Source organism: Tiliqua scincoides, chromosome 9 (assembly GCF_035046505.1).
Source record: "Tiliqua scincoides isolate rTilSci1 chromosome 9, rTilSci1.hap2, whole genome shotgun sequence".
In the NCBI taxonomy this organism is placed as follows: Eukaryota; Metazoa; Chordata; class Lepidosauria; order Squamata; family Scincidae; genus Tiliqua; species Tiliqua scincoides.
In genome coordinates, this window is record NC_089829.1 from 47,189,978 (window position 1) to 47,210,091 (window position 20,114).

A 20,114-nucleotide genomic window follows, 5' to 3' on the forward strand; every position below is an offset into this window, starting at 1 on the left:
TGTGTTAAAACCATCCCGTTCCCAGCCCTCTGCAGGGAGCAGATTCTGAGATATGAAGGGACCACCACTCCTCTAGACACGTTGAACTGGAATCCATAACACGGGCAAAACCTACAAGGGGAGGAAGACAAAGAACATTTTCAGGGAGCTTTGCTGAACAGGATCTTCTTATAAATTAGTATCCGACAGCCCAATCCTATGCATAGCTACTCAGAAATAAGTCCCATGAAAGTCAGGTGGGACTTACTCCCAGGAAAGTGTGGATAGGATTGGGCTGTGAGCTGAATATCAAGTGGGGGTCCTTGGGAAAGACCATAACTGCCCAGGCAAAGTCTCAAGCTGAACAAGAAAGGCTTTATGTTACATTTTCCTGTGGAGGCAAGCCAATGGAATGGCAGTGCCATGCTAGAACCTGGGACTCTGCCCAGATAAGTGCTCTGACCTGTAATCTGGCGGCTCAGTGCGCAGGCCAGTTGCACTCGTGGTCATGGGCTCCTAGCAGGAGCTCTGGTAGCTCCTGGTACTGCTGGCAGGGGTAGAGTTGAGCGGGGGGTGGGCAGAGCACAGTGTCAGCATTCCTCTGATGGCAGGAATGTGATAGCAGCAGCAGTGCTCAGGAGCTGCTTCCCAAGGGCCCTGAGGTAAGAAGAGGCGTCGGGCTCAGCAAGAGGGTATTTTCAATCTACCTTTTCAATCTACCAGAGAAGAAAAAGTGTAATGAAGGAATACGCAGTGAATTTGCCGTTATAGTCCTTGTGGGGCACACAAGGAGTTCCCACACATCCATTTACCGCTACACCAGAAGTCTTTGACAGGTGGGTTGGGGCCCAGAAGTCAGCTGCAATCCAGCCTCAGGCAGGTCACAGCATTTTGTGTTGAGACTCAGGCCTGCACAGTCTGAACAGTAGCCAAGGGCAGGGTTAGGGGTGTTAGAGGAGGCAAATCCTGCCTTTGGTTTTGGAAGGGTTGCTTTGGTCAAGCCCCCAACCTTTAGCAGGTCCCCTCAACTTCCCACCCTGTTCTCCGGCACTCCTTCCCTCCCCTCCTCTTTCTCCCCTCCGTCTTTCAAACTGAAGTGTGAGTTGCTGCCATGCTGCTCTCTGTCTTTTTCTCCTGTTCCTGGAAGGAAAGAAGGAGCAAAAAACACAAAAGCAGCACAGGCAGCTTGCTTGCCCATCCTCCACGCCCACTGTGCTCTTGAAGTTGGGTCCCATATTGCGGGGAGTTGGAGGTGGGTCCCATATCTTGACAAGCTGAAGACCACTGCCCCACACCACTGCCCAGGGGCTTCCCAGTGAGAGAACCTGTTTTGGACTTGGCTCTGAGATGTGAAGGCTGCAAGCGGAGTGTCTCCATCAGTCACCGTGTTTTCAGCCACTTTCTTTTCCTCAGAAAAATTGTGACATTTGCACTGCCTTTTGATTCAAACTTGCAAAGGTGCCGGAGGCTGCAGATCATTGTTCATGCCAGATTTGCCCTGTGAGTTGCCAGTCCTTTGTGATGACAGCCCAAACAAAGGGCCCGGCCCTGGTCCCATCGCTGTTACCATGCAGGCAGTGTTTTAATATGCAATTGTGCAAAACAAGTTGTGTCAAGCGTCTGAATGCCTCTTACATAACATTCTGTCCCATTTCATTTCATGTACATCCATATGAGATTGTGATGATTGAATTCACTTGTTAGCTGCTTTTCCCATACTCTGAGAAGCGTACGAGCACGAGCCCAAAGGAGAATCCAGACCACACAAAAATTAAAACTGAAGCAACAGTGCAAAGAAAGAACAAGCAAGACGGAACAGCTGTGCCAAGTGCTAACCAAGAGAGACTAGTTTTATACCCTTAAGAACATAATAAGACAGGCGCTGCTGGATCAGACCAAAGGGGGTCCACCTCCTCTATTCTTGTTTCCCACCAGGGCTCAGCTCTGGCAAGCCCACCAGCCCACCATTGCTCTCCTGCAACAGGGTTTGGAGGCAGGCAACAGCTGAACCCCAAAGTGGCACGTAACCAGCATGCCTCCTAGCCATTGATAGGCCTGTCCTCCACAAATGTCTCCAATCCCCTTTGCAAGCCAGTGGCCTTCACCACCTCCTGTGGTAGTTTATTCCACAGATTAATTATGTGCTATGTGAAGAAGTCCCTCCTTTTGTAAGTCTTCAGTCTCCTGCCAACCAGAGTTCATGGAACAATCCCTCAGTCTAGTATTCTGAGAGAGGGGGCAAAAAAGGCTCATTCTCCACCTTCTCCACAGGTGCACAGCCCGTATAATGTTATAAATCTCAGTCACGTTGTCCAGCTCTCTGATTATCACCTTATGCAAGAGAAAAAGGCTTCACAGCGCAATCCTATCTTGTGCTGGAAGAGGCAGGCCAGGAGGCTTGCGCTGTATCAAGCACGAGATAGGGCGCAAAGTGGCTCAGCAAGAGGTAACAGAAAATTCTTCCGCTTATCGCTGGGTAAGCCACTGCAGCCCCTTTGGGTCTTCTCAGACTTGTGCTACCTCAGGAGGTGGCAGGAGGTCTGGTCTAGAGGGTAGAGCCTCCATTTGCCTGAAGATTAACATCCACAAGGTCGCCAGTTCGAGACCACCAGCACCGTGCGACCTTGAAGCAGCTGGCAAGCTGCAGCTGAGCTGTTCCATCTGCTCGGAGCGTGGGAGGATGGAGGCCAGAATGTTAAACCAGATCGGAGTGTAACACCTTGAATGTGGTGGTTCTTGAAAGAGAGAACCTTCTTTCAATTTGTAAAAATCCCTGCGTGGATTTAATAAGCCTTCCTGTGTAAACCGCCTTGAATAAAGTCTTGAATAAAGACCAAGAAAGGTGGTATATAAATACTGTATATTATTATTATTATTATTATTATTATTATTATTATTATTATTATTATTATTATTATTATTATTATTATAAGTCTGAAGAGAGTGGAGCGGCTTGCAGCTGCTTCACACTGCTTGGAAAGGGGGGTTGGGATCCAGCATAACAGCTGGATCCCAGCCCCACCCCCGTGAGAAATTTGGCCTTACCCTAAACATCCAAAAGACGAAAATCATGCACAATGTGAATGTTAAGATAACAGTTGATGGTATAAAACTTGAATGCATGCATGTCATGCAATCAAATTTAGTGGAAAAAGCGATTATGCTTGGAATGGTTGGCAGAAGAAGAAAGCCAGGTTGTCAAAGGACAAAATGGCTGGACACCATCAAGGCTGACATTAATTAGAACATTAATCAGAACATAGAGCAACGGAACATAGAGCAACTGAAAGAAATGGTTCAAGACCGAAAACCTTGGCGCCACTTAGCCCAGAGGATTGCCAAAAGTTGGACCCAACCGAATGCAGCCTGAAGAAAAAGAACAATCTACGAGTATTTTCAAGCCAGAGAAAGCTCATGTCTATATACAGCCTTGTCAGGGGCAGGATTCAGAAGACATCAGTCTCCTCCACTACAAAACCAAATTTCTGGCATTTGTTAGCACTCTCAGATGGCCTGAGGAATTCTGCCCCTTTTGTTTGCTCAACAGCCCTTTGTACTTGTCACTTTGTCCTGGGAGTCCTGTTATGTGACTGCTCTAGGAGCAACACTCCTGGATGTTGTCCATCTGACCTTGTCAGGGGAAACTAAACTCAACTATCTTATATAACCTCTTTTGCTGGAAAGACCAAGTTCCTTGAAATCTGACTACCAAACTCAACTATCTTATATAACCTACCTCTTTTGCTGGAAAGACCAAGTTCCTTGAAATCTGACTACTGGCAGAGTACAACAGGGTGGAGAACACAGTGTGACATAACAGGATTAAGATAATCTTTAAAAATAAAATAAGCTGTGTGTTTAACTGAGCCTGGGAAGGGCTCTCTAGAACAGTGGTTCTCAAACTTTTAGCACCAGGACCCACCTTTCAGAATAAGAATCTGTCAGGATCCACCAGAAGTGACATCATCAACAGGAAGAGTTTTAACACTCCTAGGCTGCAATCCTACTCACACTTACCCAGGAGTAAGTTCCATTTACTATCATTGTTAAAAGCATATAGCTAGTTAAAAGTACAAATCTATAACATTTCCCCAAATGCAGTCACATCAAGTCTAATATATTAAAAATAAAGCATTGAAATGAATGGGGACCCACCTGAAAGTGACTCACAGCCCACTTAGTGGGTCCTAAACCACAATTTGAGAAACACTGCTCTAGAAAATTTGTTGGCCAGTACTGGCTGTCCCAGAGTTCTGGAAAGTCATTCTCTTCCACTCTGGCTATTCTTTATCATTTTTTCTTGAAACCCTTTGAGTTTGGGATTCAGCACTTTTTGCAACTGATGTTGTATTAACATATTTCTTTACAGGAGAAGAACCAGCGATAGAGAGTATTATAAGAATGCTTTTTTGATTTATATGAAAACACACAGTGATTTCCAAATGTATATATTTGCAGTTGGAGTTTACTCACTTTTGACAAGCACATGAGACAGGATTCTCTCTGTGGCGGTCCCTTGCTGGGAATATATGAAACCACATAGTAGAAAATTAAGTCAGGTCATTCCTCCTGTGTACTTGCTTCTCTCCATTGACTGGCAGGGGCTCTCTAGGGTTTTATAACATGGTTTTTCCCAGCCCTATCTGAATAATAATAATAATAATAATAAACTTTATTTCTATCCCGCCCTTCTCCCTAAAGGGACCCAGGGTGGCTTACAACATATTAAAAACAGATTAAAACATAATTTAACAAACAGATAAAAACATATTAAAAACACATTAACAGAAACCATAAAAACAGTAGTCAGATAAAAGTCAGAATAAAAAGAGCATAAAACAGCAGTTCATAGAGGAATCAGGCCTGTAAAAAAACAACTAAAAGATGTATAAAAGATGTTAAAAAGGCCATGAAGTCAGAAGGCTTATTTAAACAGCAGGGTCTTCAGGCCTCGCTGAAAAATCTCAAGAGAGGGAGCCATTCTCAAGTCATGGAGGGAGCCATATCTGAAGATGCTGAGGATGAACCCAGGACCTTCTGCACACAAAGTAGGCTCTCAGTCACTGAGCCATGTCCCCAAGCTTCCCAAGAATGTCCCTCAAAGTTGTAGACCTTCCACAGGGGTTCCTGATTCTCCCTCTACCCTGTCTTTTAACTATGGCCTTAAAGATGCACCTATTCTCGTCCATTTTTGGTGGGCAAATGTTTTTGGTGGGTGTATGGGTGCTGCTGTGGGAGCAATTGCTTTTTGTTGAGCTGTTGCTTTGCTGCTGTCTGTCCATTTTCCTGCTTCAAACAGGGCAGTGAAATAGATGGTCTTGAAGGTCCCTTCCAACTCTAAAACTCCTTCCAACTCAAAACTTTCTCTGTTTTATGTATAACAAGGGATATTTTAATTAAACATTAGGAAGAACTTCCTTTTGGTACAAACTCTTTGGCAGTGAAACAATCTGTCTTGGAAGGTGGTAGACCAGGGGTGCTCATACTTTTTTGGCTCGAGAGCTACTTTGAAACCCAGCAAGGCCCGGAGATCTACCAGAGTTTTTTTTACAATAATAGCATTTGCCATAACAGAATTATCCTAGATGAAATCAGTTTCCCCCCCCCCCCCAAATCCTGTAGGAAAACAGGTGAGCAAATTGAAAGAATGGGGGCTTTGCTTTTGGATCTCCAGGGAAAATATTTGTTAAGGGGTGGGGAAAAGAACATTACTCTTTAGTTCTGTATGTGCGCAGGCATGTATGAGGAGGAAACTGGGAGCCCAATCCTATCCACATTTTCTTGGGAGTAAGTCCCATTGACTCTAATGGGACTTACTTCTGAGTATGCATGCTTAGGATTAGGCTGCCAATTGAAATATTTTTAAATGTAAAAAAATGGGGTTGATTCCCAGGTAAGTGTGGACAGGACGGTAGCCTTAAACTCTTGAGAAGGTCCACTGGGAAGGAAGAGAGCCTGTGGAGCAGATTCAGGCCCAGGCCATGCCCAGGGTGCAGTGGCTGCAGAAGTGCACCAAGAGGGGAAGGGGGGCCATGGCTGCCTGGGGGGACTCCAAGGATGGCAGGCAGGGGAGCACCTGAGTCTAGGTGTGGGGTGAGGTGTGAGCACCTGAGTCCAGGTATGGGGTGGCTGAGTCCAAGCCAGTCCCACCTGCTTGAGCTTCTCTTCTATTTCCTTCCTCCGGGCAGAGGCTTCCTCCGTGGGAATCATCCCGACGCCAGGCAGAGGAGGCAGGCTCCCCTCTGTTCCTGCTCCTGTCAACACACTCCATCTTCACTTCCGCCTCATTCCCCACCCCCCGCAGCGCTGCCCAGATGCCATTTTAGGAGTGGCAAGGAGCGCCGAGCCTCCCCCATAACCAATCAAAGCGACGACCTCCTCCAGATGCCGGCCGTGTCACGTGACGGCATCTGGTCTCGCAGTCGCAGGAAGGGGACAGAGACAGGAGAAAGAATTCTCCTGTGGGAGCGTGGAAGCTATGATTGACTGAAGAAGCGACCAATAGGCGTGGTGCAGGGGTGCTCACACTTTTTTGGCTCAAGAGCTACTCATTTTGCCTCGCGATCGACCGGTCGATCGCGATCGACGTGTTGAGCACCCCTGCAGTAGACTCTCCATCATTGGAGTTGTTACAGTATGTGCCCCATACAGTAAGGCAATTTGGTGGCTGGAAAAGGCAGGCCTACCAGACTGCTGATGTGTGTGCCAAGTGTAAGCATACCTGTCAGACAAGGGGGCAAGGACCAATCAGGGCAAAGTGCTGAGTCATTGCACAGAACAAGGAGAGATGGGAAAAGCTGATGCAATCCCCGCCCAGGATGATGCAATGACATACCTCAGTGATGAGGTCATGGCGCCCCCCATTGGCTGACAGGAGTATAAATGTCCAACCAGCACATTCCACTGTGTGGGTTGTAGGAGCGAGTTGCTGCTTGAATCTCTGCTGGCCAGACACCTGACTTGCTGACTACTTGGACTGTTTGCTGGACTGCCTCTGACTGCCGATTTCTAGAACTGCCTTCTACTTGTCAATACTGCCTGTAAATAGCCTCTGGTGCTGGGACTTCCCTGGGTCTTGCCTCCTTTTTCTGGCGTTCTCCCCTGTGCTCTGAGCACCACACGCTGCAGCTGCAGAATTGCACTTCTCTGCTGTTCTCTCTGTTCTTTCTGTTTTGCCCATTATCTCCAACAGAGATAAGCAGAGGTAGGATAGCCACCTAGCAGGGCTGTTGCAATTATGGACAGCTTGCATTGGAAGGAGGTTGGACTTGATTATCTTGTAGGTCCCTTCCAACCTCTATGATTCTATTGTAGCTGTTTAAAAATGTTTCTGCATAATTGTTGGTTTCCTTAAGACATCTCAGTAAGATGTGGTGTAAATCCAGAAATAAATATATACAGAGAATATCTCACATTTCTGAATATGCTGTATTAATTTATTCTGCAATCACTTGTCTTGCACCATTTAAGTACCAGGAGAGTGCTTTCAGTGCAAGATGTGTTAGAAGAATCTAATAGTTCTGCAGCAAGCTGTCAAAAGCAACTAGCCAGTTTCAAATTCATGGCCAAGCTCATCCATGAGACTAACGGAGGTGGTCATCTCAGTGATTGGTGCCCACTTCTGTCCATCCCTTCATCTCTGCTGCTCCTTTTTTTCCTCACTCCTTGGATAGGAAAAGAACAGGGCAACAGAGAGAAACTGCAGACAAGAGTAGCAAACGAAAGTACTCTTCTCCTTCACACTTCCTCTTCCATGGTTGTCCTCTTCCTTTGGATTCCAGGGAATAAGAAAGCAAGAGCACTGGAGGAGTGGCTGGTATCTTAACAAGTGAGGAGAGGCAGTATTTGGTGTTTCAACTCAGACACTGGCAAGACTTTGGCCACCCCTGGGCATACTGAGGGCCAATCCTATCCAACTTTCCAGCACTGATGCAGCCTCGCCAACAGGGCATTCATGGGTGGGGGTGGGTAGCCATGGGGGCCTCTTCAAGGTAAGAGAACATTTGTTCCCTCACCTTGGGGTTGCATTGGGACTGCCCCAGTGCTGGAAAGTTGGATAGGATGAGGCCCTGAGTACTGTATGATGACTAAACATTACATTTACCTACATTTCTGTACATGGGCACAATTATGTTTCCCTCCATTCTCTACATGTTTGCTAGAGGCAAGACACATCTGTTCCCTACTGTAATATCCTAGAGACCCTGGGAAGGGAACTGAATCCCAAAGGATGGTAGCTGTAGCAACTAGAAAGTGGCTGTAACGTTCCCGCAAAGCAAAACTAGAGGCAAAATAGGGATTGAGAATTACCAGGGATTGACAGTAGACAGACAGACGACCTTAATTAGGCATAAAACTTGGCAATTGCCTGAGCAACTTACACAAAGGATTACATTCGAGCAGGTCATCAGAACATAAAATATATGTAGGTTCAAATAAAATTTCCCTCCATTTTACGTTTAGTTAAAATCTCATATAAAAAATCTGCCGTGGGTTTTACCATTTCCTCATTTGTCAGTAATATCTGTAGTTTCAATTGATCATGAGGGATTGACAGTATGAAATAGGGACTTCTCTGGGACAGCTGGAACATATGCCACTGTGACACTGGAGGTCAAAGGAGCAGAGGGAATTTGCCTTATACTGAGTCAGGCACAGGCCCATCTAAGAGTGTAGTGGACACTGACTGGCAGCAGTTTTCCAGGGTTTCAAGGAAGAATTTTTCTCTGCCCTACCTAGAGGTGCTGGGATTGAAACTGCTATCTTCTGCCAGTGAGCTTTGATCTTTCTCAGTGATGTTGCCCCACCTCAGATTTAGGGCCAAACTGTATGTGACTGTTGGTCCAATCCTATCAGTGCTATACACTGCTGGAATGAGCATTCAGGCAGTGTAAGGCACTTTCAGGCTGTTGCAAAATGAAACACACCAGCCGCAAACAGCAGCAGCAGGGTTCTCAAGGGTTTATTTGTTGCCATTACAAGATTAACGTCTTGAAAAAGTGTAAACCGTGAACTTTCCAATTTTTTTTCTTTTACGTCTGCCCTCCCCTTCCTACCCCCTACAGCAGTGGCACTCGAACCTTTCCAGCCAGTGGCTCCCTTGACCCCCATGGCTGTTGGCCATGACTCCCCATCATGTTCCTGAGGGCTGGAAGTGACATCATTAAACAGGAAGTGGCCAGAAATATTAATTATATTAAATGTATTAAATATAATATTATAATATATTTATTATAATATAATATTAAATATTAAATATTAAATATATATTGACTTTATTAATATTAATTATATTAATCATATCATTAATTAAATGCAGATCTTAAAAATATATTATTAATACACAGCAATATACATGCTTTATAAATGATCAGCTGCTGATCACTGTTGGAGACAGGATGCTGGAGTAGGTAGATTTTGTCTGGTCCAGGAAGACTCGTTTTTTTAACTTTGTAAGCATACCAATAGAATTGTTTTATCAAATGAACTTTGTGAACAACCAGTCTGACCAACATTACACACACACACCCCTGTGGACCCCAATCCAACTAGTCATTTCTCCCATCTCCTTGGATAGGATTGAACCCTTTATTAATTTAATGAAATTAAATTTTTCCAGCAGCTGGTGGGGAAAACAAAAATAGACCATGAAAATCTATCAGAGCTGATAAGGGTTTGGTCAGGAAGCTGATTTGTCTCCTATACTAGGAGATGCACAGCTCAAGCCTATGCATGTCTACTCAGAAGTGAGTTCCATTAGAGTCAATGGGGCTTACTCCCAGGAAAGTGTGGATAGGATTGGGCTGGCAATCACTTCATCAATGGCTGAATTCCATTCCATTCATCAATTCCCTTCAAATAGCAAGATTCATCACTTTAAAAATACAGCCTCTCCTCTTCAGTCAAACAACAAGATTAATCAATCACTTTAAAAACAGTCCCCTTTTTCTGCTCCTGGCCAAGTAAAGTGTGTGCTTCTCTCCCCCCCCCCCTTTGCCAACTGCATGGAAGCAACTTTAAGACCCCTGGTGACTGGTCAAATATGAAGCGTTTTATTTGGGGAGGGGGAGGAAAGCGGGAAGGTTTGGAGATCGAAAGGGGGGAGTGGAAGAGGGCAGAGTTGAAAAGAGAGATTTCACTTTGTTGAGAAGCGATCCCAGGCTGGGAACTAAGAACCAACCAGACAAGGATCAGCGAGGGTTAAGGACTGCAAGCCGAGCATCCTCGGAAGAGGGAGGCGCAGCAGCCACTCCAGAAGCTGAGCAACTCCCCTTTCATCTGCTTTAAAATAAAAGCGCAGACTCTATTCTGCCCAGGGGTGTGACTGTATTGCTGCAAGAGGACATCCAGCACCTCCCCTTTGAGTTCCTGGTGCTGCCCTAAAGAGCTGGGCCTCACAGTTTGAATAACACTGCCCTACAGGGAAATCAAGGCCACGCATATGATCTCTTGCTTCCCATCTTTTATTCTCACAACAACCCATCTTGTGAGAACTTCCAAAGGGTAGTCCTTAATCTATAGCCCAAGACAGATGCCGTTGTGGCACTTTAGAAACTAACCAATTTACATCAGCCTAGGCTTTTATCCACTTCATCAATTGTATAAAGTGAATCCTCACATGTACATGCCGAGAGACTAGTTGTTCCCAGAACATTTTGATTAGCAAGTTAGTAAGTATGGGCTGATACAACCATTAGATGGATTCACAATTAGTTGGACAACTGTACACAAAGAGTGCTAATCAGTGGCTCCTCATCAATCTGGAGGACAGTTTCAAGTGGAGTACCCCGGCCTCTGTCTTTGGCCTGTTTTTTTCAACATCTGTATCTTTGATGCAGGGATAAAATGCATCCTTATTAAATCTGCAATGACACTAAGCTGGGAGGAATCGCTAACACCACAGAAGACAGTTGAAGCTGTCAGGAGAACCTTGATAGAATGGAATACTGGGTAAAACTAACAAAGAGTGGTTCTACTTTATTCCATGCTGGCCAGACCTCATTGAGAGTACTGTGTCCAATTCTTGGCCCCACACTTGAAGTACTGAAGCAGGTTCAAAGAAGGGGTCTGGAAAACAAGGCTTATGATGAAAGGTTGAAGGATCTTGCTATGTTCAGCCTGGAGAAGAGAAGTTAAGAGGGGACATGAAAGTGCTCTTCTAACACTTGAAGGGCTGTCACATGGAAGAAAGAAAAAAAAAGTTCTCGGTTGCTCTGGAGAGTAGAGCTGAATCTAATGAACATGAGCTGTAAGAGAAAAGATTCCAGATGGATAACAGAAAGAAATTCTTAACAGTAAGAGTGATTTGACAGTGAAACCACCACTACCAAGGGAAGTGGTGAGTTCTCTCCCACTGGAGATCTTCATGCAGAGGTTTGATGGTCACCTTTTGGAAATGCTCTTGAAAGGATTTTCCTGCTTCATGCAGGGGGTCAGACTAGGTAGCCTTGAAGGCCCCTTCCAACTTTGTAGTTCTTTGGTTCTACTGTGGGGTGGAAGGCACATCCCCATCCTGCATGTGACAAGAATCAGAAAAGTAACAACTGGCTGGCAGGACAAGGAGCACATTTACCAGTGCCCCAAGTCTTATGATAAGATACACAGGTCAGCCTAGGAATCCGGGATTCTTGAGACAATGAAGGCTGAGGTGAGGCTTGGAAAGAACCCTCTTCTCTTCCTCATCCCAGCTCCCCAGCAACCCTGCCCTCCATTATTTCTATGGCAGATGCAGGGCTTTTTTTCTAATGGAACGTGGGGGGACGGAGTTCCGGCACCTTTTTGCAGGGGCCCCTCCCCTTTGGAGGCATTCCAGGAGGGGGGGGAGCAAAATAGTGGCATTCACTGGGTGGGTGCTGAGGGGTGCAGGGTGGGCAGGTGCCTGGCCCCTGCCTGACTGCACAATGACCCCCTCCTGCCCCCATCTCCAAGGGTGGGGCTGGGTGGGTGGGGCTCAATGGGGCTTGCTCCTGGGAAAGTGTCATAGCCTTGCAGCCTGAGTAGACAGGCAGAGGAAGGCTCTGAGGCTGCAGTCCTCTTTCCTGGGAGAAAGCCCCACTGCTTCTAGTGGGACTGACTTCTGAGTAGACAGCCACAGGAGGGGCTCTGAGGCTGCAGTCCTGTCCACACTTTCCTGGGAGGAAGCCCCACTGCCTCTAATGGGACTGACTTCTGAGTAGACAGGCACAGGATTGGGCCCTGAGGCTGCCATCCTATCCACTGTAAGCCCCATTCACTAAAGTGGACTTCTGAGTAGACATGCATAGGATTGGGCTCTTAGGCCGCAATCCTAGGCACTTTCCTGGGAGTAAGCTCCATTGACTAGAACGAGACTTACTTCAGAGTAGACATACCTAGGATTGGGCTCTTAATCCTGGCAGAGATATATATCTGCACCCATTTTCTCATGCTAAGGGCAGGTGAAAAGGGATTCTATGTGTGTACAACGTGCTGTCCAGCCTTGCCAGAGATCCTCCTCATCCTTCCCCCACAAGCATGCCCTCCGCCAGCCAGCGTTTGCAGCTCCTCTCCAGCAATGCACAGCAGCTGCTCAGGGCAGCAGAGAACATACAATTGCATGCCAAGCGCCTTCCCAAAGACACAAAGTATTCTGATACCTGAATTAAACCATATTTAATCGCTTGTTTGCAAACGTAGCTGTTTCTATGTGCACCTAAGGACCCCTCTCGTGTAAGAATTTTTGTTCTTACTCCCACAGCTGCTTCGAGTAATTTTATTACATGGAACTCATGTAAGCCATTTTTCGGAATCCATTCACTGCTTCCTCTCCTTGAAGTAGTGCCACACTACATACTACACGCTACAAGTGCACCTGCACAGTATTTTTCCCCATATGTAGAAAAAGTAGCTAGGGGGAAGGGGATGTGGAGATTGACAGCCCAATCCTATGCATGTCTACTCGGAAGTAAGTTCATCTTTAGGGGGGAAGCACATAAATATTTTATTTCTCCAATAAAAAATGGTTTATAAATAAATAAATAAATAAATAAATAAATAAATAAATAAATAAATAAATAAATAAATAAATAAATAAAAGATTAACAAGTTGTGAGTTCCTGCACCTTTTTATTTACAAAAAAAGCACTGGGCAGATGGGAGGGGCACTAAGAGACTTATGATAACAGCCCTTTGGTTGCTCATAGGAACACAGGACCAGCCAATGCTGACCCAACATGGTTGAAAACTGTGGTATGGAAGTTGCAGCATTTCATATGAACCAGGAATTTGGGAATTTATTCTGCCTTCTGGCTTCCCTTGAGTGGGAACTAATCCCTAAATGGGAATTGCATGAGTAATATCAATGGGCGAAATTTTAGAAGCTCTTTTCACATGCAGTGAACCTTTTTCAAGGGTTGAAAGAGAACTGTCACCTAATCCAACATTTATTTAGAACATAGAGTTTAGTGCAACAAGGCGGTACGTAACTCCTGCTATTTTTTTTTTGTCCAGGACTTTTCATCTAGGTAGATTCACAGGGATGATGTAAAGAGATCACCTGGCATGAACATCTTTTCAGCTGTGAACCCAAGCAAAATCTCAGCACCTCTGTTCCACCCTCTAGTTCAGCAGTGGGCTATGAATGGACCGCATCAGTCCATTAGGGTTTTAAGTGTGGCCTGCAAGACATTTTGTTGATGGTTAGGTTGCCAGATTCCGACAGCACAGTTCTTTTCCTGTTGGGATCCATGAAGTTTGGGAGAAAATGCCACCTATCAGAGGGACTTAATCGGGGGCAAAGACAGCTCCCCCCCCCCCAGGGATCAGTGACAGCAGCAGTCTCTTATTGCCTCATGGGGTGGTCATGTATTGACATGGCCAAGCATGGTCATACAGACCCCAGCTGTGGAGCCACTCCTATATTAGGTGAAAGCAAGTTGTAACCCACATTCTGAAACAAATGCTACAGAGGACTCAGGAGCATAAATAAAGCATCTCTCTTCAAAATAGCACCTACCCTCAAAGGAAATGCACTGCAGGTACCAGAACATGGAAAGACAAAGAACACCCAGCACTGCCTCTGATTTTCTTGCTCTTCTTGCCAACATAATTAACCACAGAGGTGTGGACCGATCAATGACATCATGGCAACACAGCATGTTACCACAACACAACATGGACAAGTGGTTTTGTAATGCAATTGGTTTTTGATAGCTAAGGAACCACAACAGTGTCAATATGTGCAGAAGTAACTTGCCATTGCTTGCAAGAAAAGCAGCTGTCATTCTGCATCATTCCACCCATCACTTCCTTGCATAATGTTCTGACTTTGCTTCTGTTACAGACTCTGAATGAAATCCATCTTGGGGACATGGTGTACGCCTCAACAAAGGAGGACAATGGGATGAAAAGACAAGTCCTGGCCACACCCTGAGCTGAAGCTCAATCGAAGTGAAGAGAAGGTTCAATGGTAATATAAGTCAAAAGAAAGAAAGAAAGAAAGAAAGAAAGAAAGAAAGAAAGAAAGCACAAACGAGATCAGCACTTCTCTTGTAGTCAAAAAGGAAAAAGGGGACAAAGTTGAAGAGGATGTGTAGAGGAGAAGAGAGTGGGGAACTGGAGAGTCCAAACTGTGCCTCTTGTGAAGCGCTAGGAAGCTGCAGTCACATCTTGCCCACCGGACTGCCACCACCCCAGTTGTCTTCACTTCCACTGAGGTCAGATCAGCTAGACCAGTGTCAGGTGACCACCATAATGGTTTAAACTCACACAAAGAATAAAATTATGAATAAAATTACATTATATGTTGTATATAGTTATGTGTTGATTTAGTTGATTTAGTTGATTTAGTTATGTGATTTTTCTCTGTAAACCGCTTTGTGAACTTTTAGTTGAAAAGCGGTATATAAATACTGTTGATTGATTGATTGAAGGAAGGCCCATGGCCAGGGAGACAGACCAGGGACAGACTGCACTTGCTCCCGGTGTGGAAAGGATTGTCACTCCCGGATTGGCCTTTTCAGCCACACTAGACGCTGTGCCAGAACCACCTTTCAGAGCGCGATACCATAGTCTTTCGAGACTGAAGGTTGCCAATACAATGGTGGACAGGTCGATGAAAGTGTTGACCCAATGTGCGGCGGCAGTGAAGAAGGCCAATTCTATGCTTGGGATCATTAGGAAGGGTATTGAGAACAAAACGGTTAGTATTATAATGCCGTTGTACAAATCGATGGTAAGGCCACACCTGGAGTATTGTGTCCAGTTCTGGTCGCCGCATCTCAAAAAAGACATAGTGGAAATGGAAAAGGTGCAAAAGAGAGCGACTAAGATGATTACGGGGCTGGGGCACCTTCCTTACCAGGAAAGGCTACGGCGTTTGGGCCTCTTCAGCCTAGAAAAGAGACGCTTGAGGGGGGACATGATTGAGACATACAAAATTATGCAGGGGATGGACAGAGTGGATAGGGAGATGCTCTTTACACTCTCACATAATACCAGAACCAGGGGACATCCACTAAAATTGAGTGTTGGGCGGGTTAGGACAGACAAAAGAAAATATTTCTTTACTCAGCGCGTGGTCGGTCTGTGGAACTCCTTGCCACAGGATGTGGTGCTGGCGTCTAGCCTAGACGCCTTTAAAAGGGGATTGGATGAGTTTCTGGAGAACATAAGAACATAAGAACATAAGAACAGCCCCACTGGATCAGGCCATAGGCCCATCTAGTCCAGCTTCCTGTATCTCACAGCGGCCCACCAAATGCCCCAGGGAGCACACCAGATAACAAGAGACCTCATCCTGGTGCTCTCCCCTACATCTGGCATTCTGACTTAACCCATTCCTAAAATCAGGAGGTTGCGCATACACATCATGGCTTGTACCCCATAATGGATTTTTCCTCCAGAAACTCGTCCAATCCCCTTTTAAAGGCGTCTAGGCTAGACGCCAGCACCACATCCTGTGGCAAGGAGTTCCACAGACCGACCACGCGCTGAGTAAAGAAATATTTTCTTTTGTCTGTCCTAACCCGCCCAACACTCAATTTTAGTGGATGTCCCCTGGTTCTGGTATTATGTGAGAGTGTAAAGAGCATCTCCCTATCCACTCTGTCCATCCCCTGCATAATTTTGTATGTCTCAATCATGTCCCCCCTCAGGCGTCTCTTTTCTAGGCTGAAGAGGCCCAAACGCCGTAGCCTTTCCTCGTAAGGAAGGTGCCCCAGCCCCGCAATCATCTTAGTCGCTCTCTTTTGCACCTTTTCCATTTCCACTATGTCTTTTTGAGATGCGGCGACCAGAACTGGACACAATACTCCAGGTGTGGCCTTACCATAGATTTGTACAACGGCATTATAATACTAGCCGTTTTGTTCTCAATACCCTTCCCAATGATTCCAAGCATAGAATTGGCCTTCTTCACTGCCGCCGCACATTGGGTCGACACTTTCATCGACCTGTCCACCACCACCCCAAGATCTCTCTCCTGATCTGTCACAGACAGCTCAGAACCCATCAGCCTATATCTAAAGTTTTGATTTTTTGCCCCAATGTGCATGACTTCACACTTACTGACATTGAAGCGCATCTGCCATTTTGCTGCCCAGTCCCAGCCCCCATTCCCGAACAGCGCGGAGCAGCTACAAGCCACTCCTCTCTCCTTGGACTTATGCCACTGCCGGAAGAAGTGCAAGTCCTAGGAGACCCATTAGGGCTGCAATGGCTTACCTGGGAGTAAGGGGAAGAGTTTCCCCATACCTCCTGCTGAGCCACTTTGGGCCCCTATCTTGCACTGGCTGCAGTGCAGGCCTCCTTGCCTGCCTGTTCAGCGCAAGACAGGATTGCACTGCCAGCTGGCTGTCCACTACTTTTGGGTGGGCGCTATGTAACCATGCATGGCTACAGTACCCAGCCACTGAATATACTAGGGCAAGAGCTGCTGCTCTAAGAGTTGAGGTGCTTGCTCCCCAGCTGCTGCCAGAAACTTTATGCAAAATATTGTTCCTAGTTTTCATTTGGTCCCTAATTTTCCTTAAATGTTCCCTATAAGTTAAAGACCAATCAAGAGTCACTCCTAAATATTTTGGATTGTGATTCAACTTTTAACAACATGCCATACTGTGAAGTAGCACTTGCTGACAAGCACCGGGGCAGGGAGGTAGGAGACCTGCATCACAGAGCCAGCTGACCAGCAGCCTATGCAGTTGCACTGGGGATTGTATGGCACTGGCGTCGCCCAGTGGTTGCACTGGAGTGATTGTGCACAGGGATGATCAACCTGATGCTGCTGAACACAGTTAGCACATTGTTTTAGAGTTATAGGTTTAAAAATAGAACACCACCGACAAACATGGTTTATTGAGATAACAAAATAGACAGAGCTCTGCCCTGAGAATAGAGCTCTGACGCAGGGAGGGGCAAAGGGAGAGGGAGGAAAGGACAGCGCCTGCCCATCCACGAGACCAACACTGCATTCCCTTCTTGATTTTCATCCAGGGAGTGGGAGTGCGAGGCTCAGTGGTGGCAGCTGGCACAGTGCCAGGTAAGGGGAGGTAGCATTTGGTGCACCACCTCCAGTGTTGGGGGGTCTTGGACTAGCCCTGGGAAAGGGTGGGGCATGCATGGAAAGGGATGCATATAATCAAGTGAAGCTACATGTACTTAGAAGTTATGGTAGTTTGAGATAAGAACCAACGAATGGAGTCAAGTACATCACCCAACAAGTAGATTTTGGAGAGGAATTCTGAACAAAGAAAAAGTGGGACATGAATTTGAAAAAGTAGCAAGGGTGTTACTTTCCTCTGGCAGCCTGGACCCCTGCTCTGAGTGTTTAACTGAGGGTGGTTCATGGCTGTGAATGCTCAGCTTATTGCTACTGAGTTCATTTGGGTACATTAGTGAGAAAGGATGTGTGTCCCACAATCCCAGATCAGCCTGGGTGTTTTTCTGCTGACATTCCACTACTCCTGAGAAAGAAGCAATCTTGGCAGTGCACTCTGCACGGAAACAGGGCCTCCAAAGGAAGGCGACAGTGCTCCAGTCGCGCTGGAAAGTGTCGCACGGCAAAGCTGTGAACTGCACCCTGCCTGAGTTAGTGATTACTCCCAGAGGGTTAATAGCACAGAGGAGACGGCATCCATGCTTACGTTTTAACCAAGTGACCTTGGAGCCGTCATCATCATCTTATAGGACGAGGGTTGCAGGTAAGATCAGAGCTGACGGGACTCCAGTTTAGAGAAATGCCAGATCCAAGCACGAGAGGACCGTGGCTGCAGTGCATGCTCAGAAGAAGATGAGTGTCACCCACATGTCATCCTTGTGATGACTGGCACAATTTCTCATTCATATGTGAAAGGATGTATGTAAAAGATGTCTGAGTGTGTGAAGGGGCATCACTGAGGTGGAACATGGAAGGGGTGGAGATCCAGGACTTCTCTACAGAAGGAACAGTGATGTCATCAGCAGGATCATCAGGCTGAACATCAGGCTAAGAGAAAGCAAATGGAGAAATTTGCCTAAGGGTACATATTTGTGTTTAGGCCGTCGTCTTTTGCGGGGGGGGGGGGGCTGCCTGATGGGTGGCATGTAGTTCCTGTTAGATTATGCCTACAACCCTAAGTATATTCACCTGGGTACACCCTGTTGTACGACAGCAGAATTCACTTCCACTGTCATAATGGGTTGTGCCTGACATTCCATGAAATTGTATACACAGTTTCCCCAAGAGTGAGCCCCAGTGAAGAGAACGGGACTTACTTCTGAGTAGACAGGCATAGGCTTGCCTACGTTTCCAGTCCATGCAAGTCTAGTTTACAGTCCAAACCTGAAAAATGCAGGCTATTTAAAATGCAGAGATGGGGAGACGACTGTAGTGATTAGGGTTGGAATCAGGGTTGGAATCAGGACAAAGCTAGAGAAAATGGGGGGAGAAGAGAGAAGGTAGTCAGGGGGAAGAGGAGAGGGGAAGGGGGAGACAAGAGAAGAGAACACAGTCCACCCTCTCACTTTGAAAATCAAAGCACACTCAGTGATTGGTGAATGGTTTCTCCATCTGGTGAAAAAGAGAGGTGGACACTGACAAGGCTGCACAGCAAGGCCCACCCAGCAGCAAACGACTTACAGCTGCTGCTCTCTGGTGCAGTCCACACCCCCAGCACTGAGCTGCCTTCCAGACTCGCACAGAGTTCCCAGCTGACAGGCACAGAAGGCACTGGCTGCACTGGGGGCAGGGCATTTCTGAGTGTGCCTAGGACTGCTGGTAAACACTGCAACCCTGTGCATGTTTATGCAGAGTTTAGCTACAGTCCTAGGCACACTTAACTGGGAGTAAGTAGCCCCACTAGATGGGCTGGGCTGGGCCAGGAAGAGTGATGAGGCCAAACAGTATTAATGTGGCGGTGAATTTTGCTGTCTCCCAGATTTGGCAGTCTACACAAAGGCTTTGGCTGGCCTCATCAGCCTGCCAGCCCTGACCTGAAGCCACGGCCCCAGTTTGCCTCATGAGCAAGCCTCCTCTAAGGACGCAATCCTAATCTTGGATTAGGCTGGTGCAAGTCCCTTGCGCCGGCCCAGGAGGGTTGTAAATGTGCCATCAAGCACGTTTGTACCTCCTTGGGAGATGCATTGACTAAGCTCGGCCAACACAGGAGTCTGGGGAAGGCAGGGAGGAGGTGGGAGGGAGGGAGGCATTCTCAGTGGTCCCGGGGGTGGGCAGGTGGGAAGCAGGTCTGGGACCTGGCTGTTATGCTGGATCTTAACCCCATTCCCCAAGCAGCGCGGAGCAGGTTGAAGCCACTTCATTCTCCTCAAACTTGTTCCACCTCCTGAGGTGGCACAAGTTCAAGGAGGCCCATTGGGGCCCTGGTGGTTTACTCAGAGGTAAGGGGAAGAGTTTCCCCTTACCCCTGTCTAAGGGCCCAATCCTATCCAATTTTCCAGTGCTTGTGCAGCTGTGCCAGTGAGGTGTGCACTGCATCCTTTGGTGGGGAGGAAGTCACAGAGGCCTCCTCAAGATAAGGGAATGTTTGCATCCTTACCTTGGGCGGCTGCACTGGTACTGAAAAGCTGGATAGGATTGGGCCCTAAGCCACTTCTGGCCCCAATCTTGCACTGGATACAGCACAGGCCTTCTGGTCTGCCTGTTCCAGCACAAGATAGGATTGCGCTGTAAATGTCTTGTCTAG

General features: G+C 46.7%; 1 pseudogene; it reads left to right on the top strand.

The window, feature by feature from the left end:
• The window catches only part of LOC136660691 (uncharacterized), a 35,808-nt pseudogene extending 21,440 nt beyond the window's left edge, over positions 1 to 14,368 (top strand).
• The last annotated feature ends 5,746 nt before the right edge of the window (positions 14,369 to 20,114 follow it).